The following is a 12,193-nucleotide window of genomic DNA, read 5'->3' as shown; positions in this document are numbered from 1 at the left end:
GAGGCCACTGGACTTAGTAATCGGGAATTCATTTACAGGGAGAGTGAAGGTTGAGGGGCGGTATTTTGTTTTTTACATATTAAGAGAGATCTGAATGTGTCCGCAGCTGTTGGGGGAAGGAGCCAGCAGAGAAAGAGAGATTACAAACATAGGAGAGTTATTAATGATGGAGAAACGTACCTGAGGAGATAAGGGCTGCATCAAGGTCAGGGGAGAGAGGGACCTTGGGAAGAGGGGACACCTTTTCCTCTAGTCCTAGAGGAAAGGAAGGGAAGGTGGGTGCAAACAGGTGAGTGTTTACATTTGGGGTAGGTAGCTGGGGAATTCCACTCCTGACAGCTTTGACTTTCTAGGTTTAAAACTTGTCCAGCCATAGCGGGCCTCCTCTTGAAGACAGAGCACCAGGAGCTGAGCACATGCTATGGCATTCAACCACTGGTGTATTTGTAGAATCCCAGGTACAGCTCCTGAACAAGGTTCTCAGAAACAGTCTGGAAGTGTCTGGGCACAGGAGGAGGGCATGGGTAAGGTGCATTAGTGACTGTTGGGTACAGAACAAAATTTGGAATGAAGCTGGTGTTCCCACAGAGAGTTGTGAAACATAAATATCTGTGATAAACTAATGGTCTAGAATTTGATTCTAGAGCTGGCTCAGACAATCCACACACACCAAACCCCTCTGGAGGAGTCAGGAATCACTGCTGAATTTCTCCAGGATGACAGTTTGGGGCCTTAGTTGCTACTAGAGTCTCCTAATGGCCACCCTGAGGGAAGAAGTTTTGCAAGGGTTCAGGGCCCTGAACGTGTCAGTTCCCCCCTGCATCCTGCTGGACCAGCCACATAAATTGGATATGTTATAAAGGAATGGGGCAAAGAAAGAGACTTTGCTCAACCCCTACCGAAACCACAAACCACTTCTTACAAACTGGAGCCCAACACCGAGCCTGGTTCTGCTTGTTCAGGACAGGACAGTGGTTCCAGGCTGCCCTTCCACACGTCGGTGACTTGTGTAAAGATGAATACCAGTGTTTTGGTTACAGGGAAGGGAGCTTCCCCTCCTTGGGATTGGGGGGTAACATCCCAATCCCAAGTCTGGGGCTCAGATTTAGCTGTGCTAGCAATGAAGCAGACATAAAATCAAGGCAAATTTTCTGTTTGCCAAGTCAGACACTGTTACCACCCAAGGGGAGTCATCAGTCTGCAGCAAGACATGCCAATAGTCAAGAAGCTAGGTGGTAGGAGAGAAAGGGTTTTATTACAGCTTGCTAGCAATGGGGAAGATGGCTGACCAATGTCCAAAAGAACCATCTTACAGAACAAAGAATACAGGCCAGTTATATAGGGGACTGGACTCTGGGTGGGGGAGGCAGCTGGTCTCTGGGTGGGGGCATCCATCTGATCTCTGAGTAGGGGCAGACATCTGGTCTTAGTTCCTGATAATCTTTTCTTTTACTGAATATGCATCAGAGACCAGAGCAACACCCTATTCCAGTTCTCATTGATGATGGCTATCAGCATAGCCTCTCTGTCCGAGGGTCATCACATTCCTAAGGAATTCAAAAGAACAAAGTTATCAGCTTAGAGCAGCTGGGAGGGGTCTTAAATTCTACAGAGCATGTACATTTCCTGGAGGCTGCATATCCAGCTGGGTTAGTTAATCAGTTCATTCAAAGTTACAGTATGGTTTCTTTTCTACATTATGGCTTCCCTTATGTCAACCTTGTGTTAAGCCAGTATCAATACGAAGTTGCTGAACTGTCAGATCTGATTCCTGTTTAATGCCTTGATGACAAGGAAAATGAAATCTCCCATAAAGTACTTGCTAGAATACTGAAAATTATTCTAGACTTTTCAATACTTAGTTGGCATAATTTCTTCAATGTTATTAGTTTGGGCAAATTGAGATCTAAAATTTTCCAACCCTTTCTAAAACACATCATGATAGTTTTCTGAGAAAGCAGCCAAGAGGATGAATTGGGTATTCTGTCCACATGACTGGGAGTGACATTATAAATTGTAACAACTAGAATCGTAGCCACAGGACCCGGATCAGAATTTGCCACCCCAAAATATGCCTCTTTGGCATGAGAGCTACTTTGAGCTGATGATCATTAAAAAAAAAAAAAAAAAAAGGCAGACATAGGCACAGATCTGAAAACCTAGTAGAAGTTACCCCTTTGTAAGGAAAATCTCCATTTGTAAGGGTGCCTCCCTCTCTGTGCCAGGAGGGGGAGGATGACTCTAAACCTCTAGAAACTCTCATCAGTAGAGAAAGCAATGTCTTAAATCTGCATCACAACTTCACCTTGTTTACTGTGCTTTCCCTGGTAACACCCAAAACTGACCTCATCTCAACAACAGGACGTTAAAGCTGTTTATCAGGTGTTGCCAGCCAGCCAGGAGCATGCCCAGAATAGAAAATTTTCATCTGCCAAATCAAACTCATCCTGCCAGTGCTTCTGCATACCAGCCTACCCTATAGGATTCCTTAAACCTTACCCCATACCCTGGATTGGAGAGACAGAGCTGAGAGCCTGTCCTGTCTCTTTGCCAATCAATTACATAATAAACTGCTTCTGCTCTCAAAGACCGATGTGCCACAGTATCTATATTCGCTTCTGTGCCTATGGGGTGGTGAGCTCTTGCTCAGTAACAGAATGGGCACCGGCCGATGTGGCAAGGGGCAGGCCAGGTTTCCCTTTGTATGGTCGATGGGGGATGGGGCTTCTTTATTTAAATATCTTGGGACAGGGTAAATCCAGCAGGCCTGCAGACTGGACAGCACCCAGGTTCTTTTTTTTTTTTTTTTTTTTAAAGATTTTATTTATTTATTTTTTTCCCCCCAAAGCCCCAGTAGATAGTTGTATGTCACAGCTGCACATCCTTCTAGTTGCTGTATGTGGGACGCGGCCTAAGCATAGCCGGAGAAGTGGCGTGTCGGTGCGCGCCCGGGATCCGAACCCGGGCCGCCAGCAGCAGAGCGCGAGCACTTAACCGCTAAGCCACGGGGCCGGCCCCCAGGTTCTTGATATCTGGATTATTTTAATCATCTATTGTGTAAAAGTTATACTTTAATACTGTCAAGACACTACAAAGACTACTCTCAGGTAAAAAAAAAAAGGTTTCTCAATGTTTAGATCTATAACTTAAAATTCATATTTTGTTCTCTTAAATCTTCCTTTACTAATTAGCTTGTGGGATTTAGGACTACAACCTGCTTTTACAGGGCTATGGCAAAAGTGTTTTCTTTCTAGTTAAAAACAACCACAATTATGGAATTATGGTATTCTTCTTCACTTACTAAATATTCCCTTAACCTCCTACCCTCTTTCCCTATCCCTACTGTCTCCTGTCTCTGTCACTAGAGCGCTTGGAGAGAGAACCTGGTGCTCTAAGACTTTTACTTCTCTGGTACCATAAATCACTCAATCGTAATAGCTACCATTTATTTGGCTCATTATATGAGCCAAGCAGTGTGCTAAATGCTTCATATCAATTGTTCCATTTATTCTCCCTAACAACTCTGTGAGGCAGATGTAGGTTTTATCTCCATCTTCCTAATGAGGAAATGGAGATCCAGAGAGAGAAGATTACACCCAAGGTGACAGAGTTCAGTGGTGGAGCAAGGACTCGAAACTTGGCACCTGATTCTGGAGCCTGTCTTCCTAACCACTACACCAGGAGTATTACTCTTTCTATAGAATGTTTCACCTGGAAGGGACTAGAGGGAATATCTAGTCCAATCAACTTATAAAGGAGGAAGCTGAAGTCCAAAGATGGGGGGTTACTAGTTCAAGAGCCCAAAGATGAGACACGATGGATGAGAGGAGAACACACGGGTGCTTCTGATCCACAGCTCACAGCTCTTGTCATGAACTCCTACAGCTTCATCTCTGATCCTCCACTAGAGGCTGTGTGGCTCTGTGAATGTTTATGCAGTCCTCTGACTGAGTCTCCAAGTTACACATTTGCTTGTTTCTGCCACTGGTTGTTCCCCTTCTCCTTGATCACTCCTGGACTCAAAAATATAATTTTCCTTTTTTCTATTCTTCCCTGAGGAACTAGTGTCTGCAGGAAATACAGAGAAACTATGTTGAAGGTACACCAGAAAATTCAGGAAACAGACACGAAAATAAAGCCTTATTTATTTTTTTAGGATGGACTTAGAGAAAGGACTTACAGGATTTATTTCTCCAATAGACACAAGCCTATGTTTGATACTAAAACATGCTGAGGTGGCGTCCCGTATAGAAGAGCTACAACCCTACAACTATGCTACACAACTGTGTAGTGGGGCTTTGGGGAGAAAAAGGAAAAAAGAGGAAGATTGGCAACAGATGTTAACATAGGGCCCATCTTCCTAAAAAAATACATATATATATAATATTCAATTTTTTTTATATGGAAGAAGGGGCCCATTAAATTCATAATGCAGCCCTACAAGTAGCCAACCTCGATTGCTCCAGTGTTCATGGAGCGTTTCCTTCTGAGCTTCTAATGCCCTACAGTACCATATAAGCAGGTCAGGGGAGCTGTAGCTGCTCCCTGCCTCTGTAGCTAAGAGAGAAGGTCCTTGAGCACACAGTGAGGTTTCCTGCATAAGCCATCATCCCGCTGTGCCTGCTATTAGACTGCAAAGTTAAATCCTGGCTCCATCACTTACTAGCTATGTGACCTTGTCTAAGTTCTTAACCTCTCTGTGCCCCGATGTCTTCACCTATAAAATGGGAATAATGATTTCTACACATCATCAGGTTGCTATAACAGTGATGCGCACTCAGGGAGTACTCTCTCCAGTAATTAATTTGGAAGATAACATGCCTGGGAATTCATGTCCTACTTTTAAAAATAATGAGCCAGGGATAAAAACAAAACACCAAAATTTCCCAACCTCCACTTCTTTTCAGAGGATTAGTTGGTTTGTCTTTCACTCAAAAATGGAAAAATATAAAATAACCACATTTACAATTCCCCTCCATCTCTTTCTGATGAAGATAAGAGATTGTTTCTCTCAATTCTGAAGAGGAACTCAGTACTGGGGCCACCACTGCAGGTTTCTATTTCTTATTTGAATTAACTGTCTTATAGGCTTGTAGCTCTCTGACCCTGGTTCCCTAGAGAATACCACTGGACTTGAATGTTCTAGCAAAAATTCAGGTAGTGCCAACAGTTGCTGAGAGACATAAGTTATATGTACATACAATATCTCATGCAATCCTTGTAGCAACACTGTGAGAAGATATTTTCCTCTGACAGGCAAGGAAATGCAGCTCAGAGAAGTTCATTCCCTGGTGGCTAGTAACTGGTGGTGCTGGGATTAGAACCCAGGACTGATCCACCACAGGCACTGTTCTACTGAACCATACCGCTCTCAAAGTCACCGTTCCAAGAACCATAGTCAACACCATATGTATTTACTCATATCTAGGCAAATTAACATATCTAGGGAAAATGACAAATTTAAATATTTCCCTATGAAGGTCTGGGACAGAGCTCTATGAAGGATGCAGTAGAGAAATAAGTTAATTGTGCTTGGAAAAGGGACCTTGCCTTAAGGGGAGTTCATTTAAAAAAACTATGTAAGTTCACTCTGAATCTTCAGCTGTCAAATTTGAGGAGTATTTTCTTAAATGCCCTCAATCCTGGGGAGAGGAAGCCAGTGATGTAGGGAGTGGGAGAGATCAGGTCTCATGGAGAGGGCAGTGTGCACAGGAGACTTAAGAAGACACAACGGCCATGGACTCTACAATTTCCTAGGGGACTTGCCCTACCTCACTTCCACACATCCCATCACAGGCTCTCACCAGAACAGCAAGTCAAAACAAAATAAGATGATTATATGATTTGTTTTTGCAAATAATTCATTTTGGTAATGATCTTTTTAGAAGAGCTAATGTCTTATAAAATTATTTTTTCCCTCTTCTGAATGGCCTATTGTGTTATGTTTATCACACTTAGCTATGCATTCACAGAGGGAGTTGGAGGCTGGGTGGAAATTGTTTTCATTTCATTTTCAGTCATCATAGAATATGCAGGCATGTTCTGGAAGGAAGTTGGGAATACCAGCTGGGAAAGTGGCTATCATATGGGCCTGACTTCAGAATGCTCTATAGCTGCCTGTGACCACCAGCCAACTAACCTAGACAACAGAGTTGTCCTTTCTCACTGCTCACTGGTGGACCACACTGCATGTCTGCAGAGTAGGTAAGAGGGAGCTCTCTTCAGGAAATGTTCTGGATTGTACAAGGACGAGATCTCAGCTAGCCAATGGCAGTTGGTCTGAATGTCTGCTGATACTGTGAATGTTATTAAGCCCTCATTATAGACATAATACCTTACTGAAATTCTCTTTGCTCATTTTCAATTGTTTGTACTATTTAGCCTTGAAAAACCCTCTACAACTTGTCTAAGATTACTTAAAAGGAGTTCTAAGTTCATTGGTGAAGGCAGGCTAAGAAAAATATTACTGTTTATGAATATATTTGTATTTCGACAGAGGGTAATTTTTAATCCTATCAGAATGTTGGAGCTATTCAACTAACTTCTAGATAAATTGAACTATGTCATTTGGTTTAAAACCAAGTGGTTCCTTGGGACTGACCCAAGTGGATCAGATGTTACAAGATAGAATCTACTGTATAAACCATCTGTAGATTTTGAATAATAAAAATTATGTAATCCCCAGAACAATGACCATCAGTTTCAGAATGAAACCATGTAGAAGGTAGAGGATGCCTTTTCCAAGACCCATGTTTCTCTAAGTGCCCAGAATAGTGGGGTGTGCCAAAGCAGATCCTGACTGTAGCTGATTAAATGGCATTTTCCAAGGAAGTGAGTAGGTCAATGAAAGAGGACCTACTCCCTTCAAAATAAGTTTGTGCAAATAATCATCTGATTATTTTCATTTGTGATAAGTGAATTTCCCTTAACTGGATCTTCCATCCATTTGAGAGTCTGGTTGATTCCTGGCACCATGTTGGAGCATAACAGGCTATTCATCTGAGCTGCTGATCAGGCTTCAACACATTCAAACGACCTGCCCAGAAATGTTGTTTTATAGTTTCGAAATGGTTTCTTAATAAGAAAAGAGACAGCCCAAAATAATGAAAAGATGAAATACAGGGCATGTGAAAAAACCCTTTGAAATAGTCTTTATAAGGCTGTCCTCTCTGAATACCTTCCATAATAATGCAAAGGTCGCAGTTGCTCACTCTAGTTACCTCCGGAGAGAAGCTAACCAGCCAGGCTTTGGCATATTTAGCAGGGGAGTCCAAGAAAGTGCAGGCAGAACCCCACTCTCCAAACAGAAATCCTGCATTCTCCTAAGGCCATGCTTCATTCCAGATCCTTACAGAATGTGCTGACCTGCTGGGCTGGACGTGAATTCTCAAGTTTACAAAACACGGATTCCATGTGAATGTGGATACAACACCACTTTTCTAGCACTCTGCAATGCTGGAACCCAGATTTCTTTCCTTTAGCTGGGTTAGATACAAGAGGACAGCCTTGTTAATGTCAGACTTGGACCACACAGAGAACAGGCCCTACAGCTGCAGCCACATCCAGCAACAACCCGGCATTGTGCTGCTGCATTGGAGAGAACTGGCACCATGTGGCCCTGTGCTCTCCCCACCGAGGGCTTGAGTGCACGGAGTGGGTACTCACTGATGTGACCAAATATCTGTGCACGCCCTTAATTCTATCCTTAGTAACACGCTTGGGATAAATTCCCAAGAGTAGGATAATTGGGTCAAGGCACACACAGTTTTAAGGCTTCAGAAACTGCCCTCTGGAAGGCTGTGCTAATTTAATCCCATCAAAAGTGCATGAGACTTGTTTCTCTATATTCTTATACACATTGATTATTATAATTTTTCACCTTTGTCGCTGCGATAGGTGAAAAACTGCATCTCATTACTCGCTGTACTACACTGTTAGTATTACTCTTAACATCTCTTTAGCATGTCTTTACTGAATTAAGCCTTATTTATCCTCACAACATGTCTGTGGGGGAGGAGGAACAGAAAATTGAACTTCTCTCCACAGTTACTGTACTAGCTGATGATCCTTGTAACACGCAGGCACAGGGCATGAATAATCATGCATTTTCAGTCTATTTATGTTATGCTGGGTAGAACATAATTTCAGCTCACTTGAAATCAGAGGCTGGGGGTTCTAGTCTGGTGTCTTAGGGACAACAGAGGGGGAGGGAGGGGACGGCTGCTGTCTAAACAGACACCACATGCTCTGAGGGCCTTTCTGACATGTTCAAAGTTCTATCTTCTCTTCCCACTCTCTTCACCCTGAACTTTCAAAAATTGTGGTTGTGATGGATACTTAATAACACGAAAATGCTCATAAGTGTGAAAAATAAAAGTTTTGTAAAAATACTATTATCCTAATTTGGTTAAGAGTGGAAAAAATGTGTGCATGTATGTGTACAAATAAAAGTAACCAGAAGAAAATGCAACAAATTGTTAATGGTGAGTTTAGCTAGATGATTTTCATTTTCTTCTTTATATTTTTCTGTATTCCCAAATTTTCTGCAGTAAATATGTATTACCTTAATAATTGGGAAAAAATAATATATATTATAAATAATAACTGGACATTTACTCTCTCTGCCTCTATGGAACTCCATTCCTTACATCTTCACAGCCCATGTCAAAGGCTTATTATCAAAAAGGACAAAAACAGAGATTGCAAGTGTACTTCAAGTTGGGTGCCAACCCCCATCACCTGGTGGGGCAGCCTGGAGCGTTATTTTCAACAGGAATCTGAGGCTGAGTCCTCCCTCCCCAGGAGCCAGCGCTGGGATCACTAAGCAGTATCCAGCACAGACAGGGCTGATGGAGGGCTGCATGAGAGTCAGGCTGTCATTCCTGAAACAGACTCCAGTGCTAGACGGGGCCTAGAGGTCATCTGGTGAAATCCCTATGAACTGATGAGGAGACTGAGGACCAGAGATATGAGCAGCTTACTCAAGGTTCTGAAGGCAGGGCCAAGACTAGAACCTAGTTAAGGAGACCTGGCCTGTGGTCTCCTTCAGCTAATCCATTCAAGCCCATGTGAGCCTCTGCACCACAGCGACGGAGCAAGAGTTCTCCATCCTGGCCTCCAAGAACTCAGTTCTCTCCTCAACTCTTCTTCTCTCCTGCTAAAAATACCTAGCCTCCCTTGACTGTGTCTTGGGTGATTGGCTGTCTTCTCCATACAACCTTCCATAGGGAGAAAACGGAGTAAAACAAATCCCAAGACGGATGGAGTGATGAATTTGACCATTAGGTGGCAGCACCAACAAGGAAGAGACCAAAGCATCTGAAGTGCCCTGAACCTCAACTATCAGAAAGAAAAGCCCTTCATGGAATATTCCGTGGACATATTTGTATGAAGGCACTTAACATCCACTAAGTAGATACACAAAAGATGGGAAGGAAATATACCAAAATATTAAAAGTTGTTTTCAATAAAGGGTGGTATTGAATGTCATTTTTCTTTTTTTTTCCCCTAAAAGATCATTGTATTTATCTATCTATCTATCTATCTATCTATCTATCTATCTATCTATCTATCTATCTATCTATTTATTTGCTGAGGAAGCTTTGCCTTCAGCTGACATCTGCCACCAATGTTCCTCTTTCTGTATGTGAGCCACCGCCACAGCATGGCCACCGACAGACCAGTGGTGTGGGTCCGTGCCTGGCACCTGAACCTGGGACCCTGAAGCAGAGTGTGCCGAACTTAACCACTGGCCCACCAGGGCTGGCCCAAGTCATTTTTCTTTTTAATTATTTGTATCTTCTGCAGTGAACAAAAAATTGTCTTAAAGAAGTTATTAAAAGAGTGACAGATTATGTCAGTACAGTGTGTGCAGAGTTTGAGGACTGAACAGACATTCACAGATCACACGGAAATGTGATCATCTATATTTCTGTCTCAGATGTCATACAATCATGCAAACATAAATCTGTAAAGAAGACATTTAAAATGATAGAATCCTGTAATGTTGCTGCAGTGTGAATATATTTAAAAATCTTTGTAGCTTTATTAAAGAAAGAAAAAGCTACAGATTTAGTTAAATTGGAGGCATAACACTGGATTACTAGCACATGCGACCATGTCAACATGACGTCATAGTTTCTTTACATTCACTCGCTCAGTGTGAAGACGACTTACATGAATACGTAGGGAATATGCTGCTTCATCTCAAAAGAATCTAAAATTTAAGACTTAGGACGTTAGTTTCCATAACATAGGTGTTAAAACTTCCTAACTCTAACTTATTTACAAATAAATGCGTTGGTATCTCTGGAGTATGTGTACACAGATATAGAAATGTAGGAATGTGTTAAGTAGGTGTTCCTTACCATAACTAATCAGTGCAAACTTCAGGTGTGTTTTTTTTTCTTTTTGTCCAAATTCTTCACATTAACTCTCTTCTTTCTTTTAAGATATTTCCTTAACATTCTTCAAATATAACCTTAATTTTGAGCAAAGTCTCATTATAGAAAATGAGGCTCTTTATGGAGAACCTGCCTCGAGTCCTTACCTGGCATCACAGGATCAATCTGACTCTCTGGTCCCCAGAAGGCAGAATGACTCTTCTCCATGTTTGATAATGCAGGGGGCTGGTCTGGGGCAGTGTCTTTCTGGGACTTCTCCAACAAGGAGCCCCCTCTGACATCTTCACTCGGTCCCGGGGTTCTAGGCTGGGCAGTTGCTGTGTGGGTCCCCATCTTCCAGTCAAGGCTCACTGAAGCGTGGAATAACTACTGTTAGTTGTTGGGTTTCTTTTCTGAACTTTAAGTAAAACCACTAAATTCACAGTAGATTGAAAGTCTTTTTATTTTTTTATAATTTTATTTATTTATATATTTTTCCCCCAAAGCCCCAGTAGATAGTTGTATGTCATAGCTGCACATCCTTCTAATTGCTGTACGTGGGACGCGGCCTCAGCATGGCCGGAGAAGCGGTGCCTCGGGGCGCGCCTGGGATCCAAACCCGGGCCGCCAGAAGCAGAGCGCGCGCACTTAACCGCTAAGTCCTGGCCCGGCCCTGAAAGTCTTGAATATATGGAAATGATAACATATCCTTCTAAGACACATCAGAGCTCCACAAAAGCTTCTCTCTCTTGTTTTCAAATGAGTAATATGTTCTCTCTTCTTCCAGTAATTAACTTTCTAAATGTCACACATATTTGACAAAGACAAAACTGAAACCTAAGGCTTTGAGACTCTTCTTCCTTCTTCAAACCACAACTTTATGAGAACTTTCTGCAGCTTCTCTTCTTCCTTGCGGTGACGTTTATGAACATGACATTATAAGACCGATTTATAGCGCTGACTGAGCCACGCTCTAGTATGTCATAAATTTTCTAAAAAATTTATCAAAACAAAATGTTAACTCTCTTCAGTTTTTAAAAGAGCATATGCTATACAGCATTTTTAGGATGGGGAAGAATCTTCTGGAAAATTGAAAGCAGTTTTTGGAAAATGTAAGCAATATAAAAAATTTGACATTCGTCACTTGGACTAGAGACTCTAGTCTCATTTAATTTACGGCACAGCCTGTTCACATAAAGTTATACCTGAAACAGGGCAGAAAAAGAACACTTTCGAGTTTGCATTGTATTATGAGAATACAGACATCGCTTCACCCCCTGGCCTGAAAATGTGATATAGCTGACTCACAGTGTTGACAGAAAGCTTCATCAGACCCATCAGGACACTGCCCCACTCCATCTCAAGCCAGCGTGACATCAATGCAACAGCCATCGTCACAAAAGAAGTGGTAGCCTGAGCAAACGTTCAAGCACCCTGTTTATAAACGAGTCTCAGGTCACAGGAGGGCAGGGAAGGTAAGACTTCCACTGGGTCAAGATTAACAGAGACTAACGTGTGATGAAACGCATTTGGGTGTGCGTGAGATGCAGACAATGAGGAAACACCCAACAGTTGGAGCTGGATGGAGCATTGGGTTCTGGAAAGGTTAGGGGGTCTCCTCTTGGCCCTCCTGACTTAATTCTCAGGAATCACCCTGGGCTCTTCACCTTAGGGCCGACACTGTCTAAGAGGTGGGAACAGAGAGGCAGCAGTTCTGGGCTCCTCCTTCCAGACCTTCTACATGCCTTGTTTTGCATTCTTGTTTCCTAAGTAATATCTTTTCCTGAGATTAACTTTTTGCTATTAAACCC

General features: G+C 42.4%; 1 long non-coding RNA gene across 1 annotated transcript in view; it reads right to left on the bottom strand.

Moving 5' to 3' along the window:
* Positions 1 to 1,237: 1,237 nt before the first annotated feature.
* LOC147912248 (uncharacterized) overlaps positions 1,238 to 12,193 on the bottom strand; it is a 16,902-nt gene continuing 5,946 nt past the window's right edge. Inside the window, exons 4-5 of the long non-coding RNA XR_015550114.1 lie at positions 10,550 to 10,753; positions 1,238 to 1,547 (exon numbers count right to left, since the gene is read on the bottom strand). This is a non-coding gene — a long non-coding RNA (uncharacterized LOC147912248). The remainder of the gene's footprint in view (positions 1,548 to 10,549; positions 10,754 to 12,193) is intronic.

This window comes from Ceratotherium simum, chromosome 38 (genome assembly GCF_057802395.1).
Source record: "Ceratotherium simum simum isolate JZ-2026a chromosome 38, ASM5780239v1, whole genome shotgun sequence".
NCBI classification, from domain to species: domain Eukaryota; kingdom Metazoa; phylum Chordata; class Mammalia; order Perissodactyla; family Rhinocerotidae; genus Ceratotherium; species Ceratotherium simum.
This window is presented reverse-complemented; position numbering and strand designations above follow the sequence as displayed.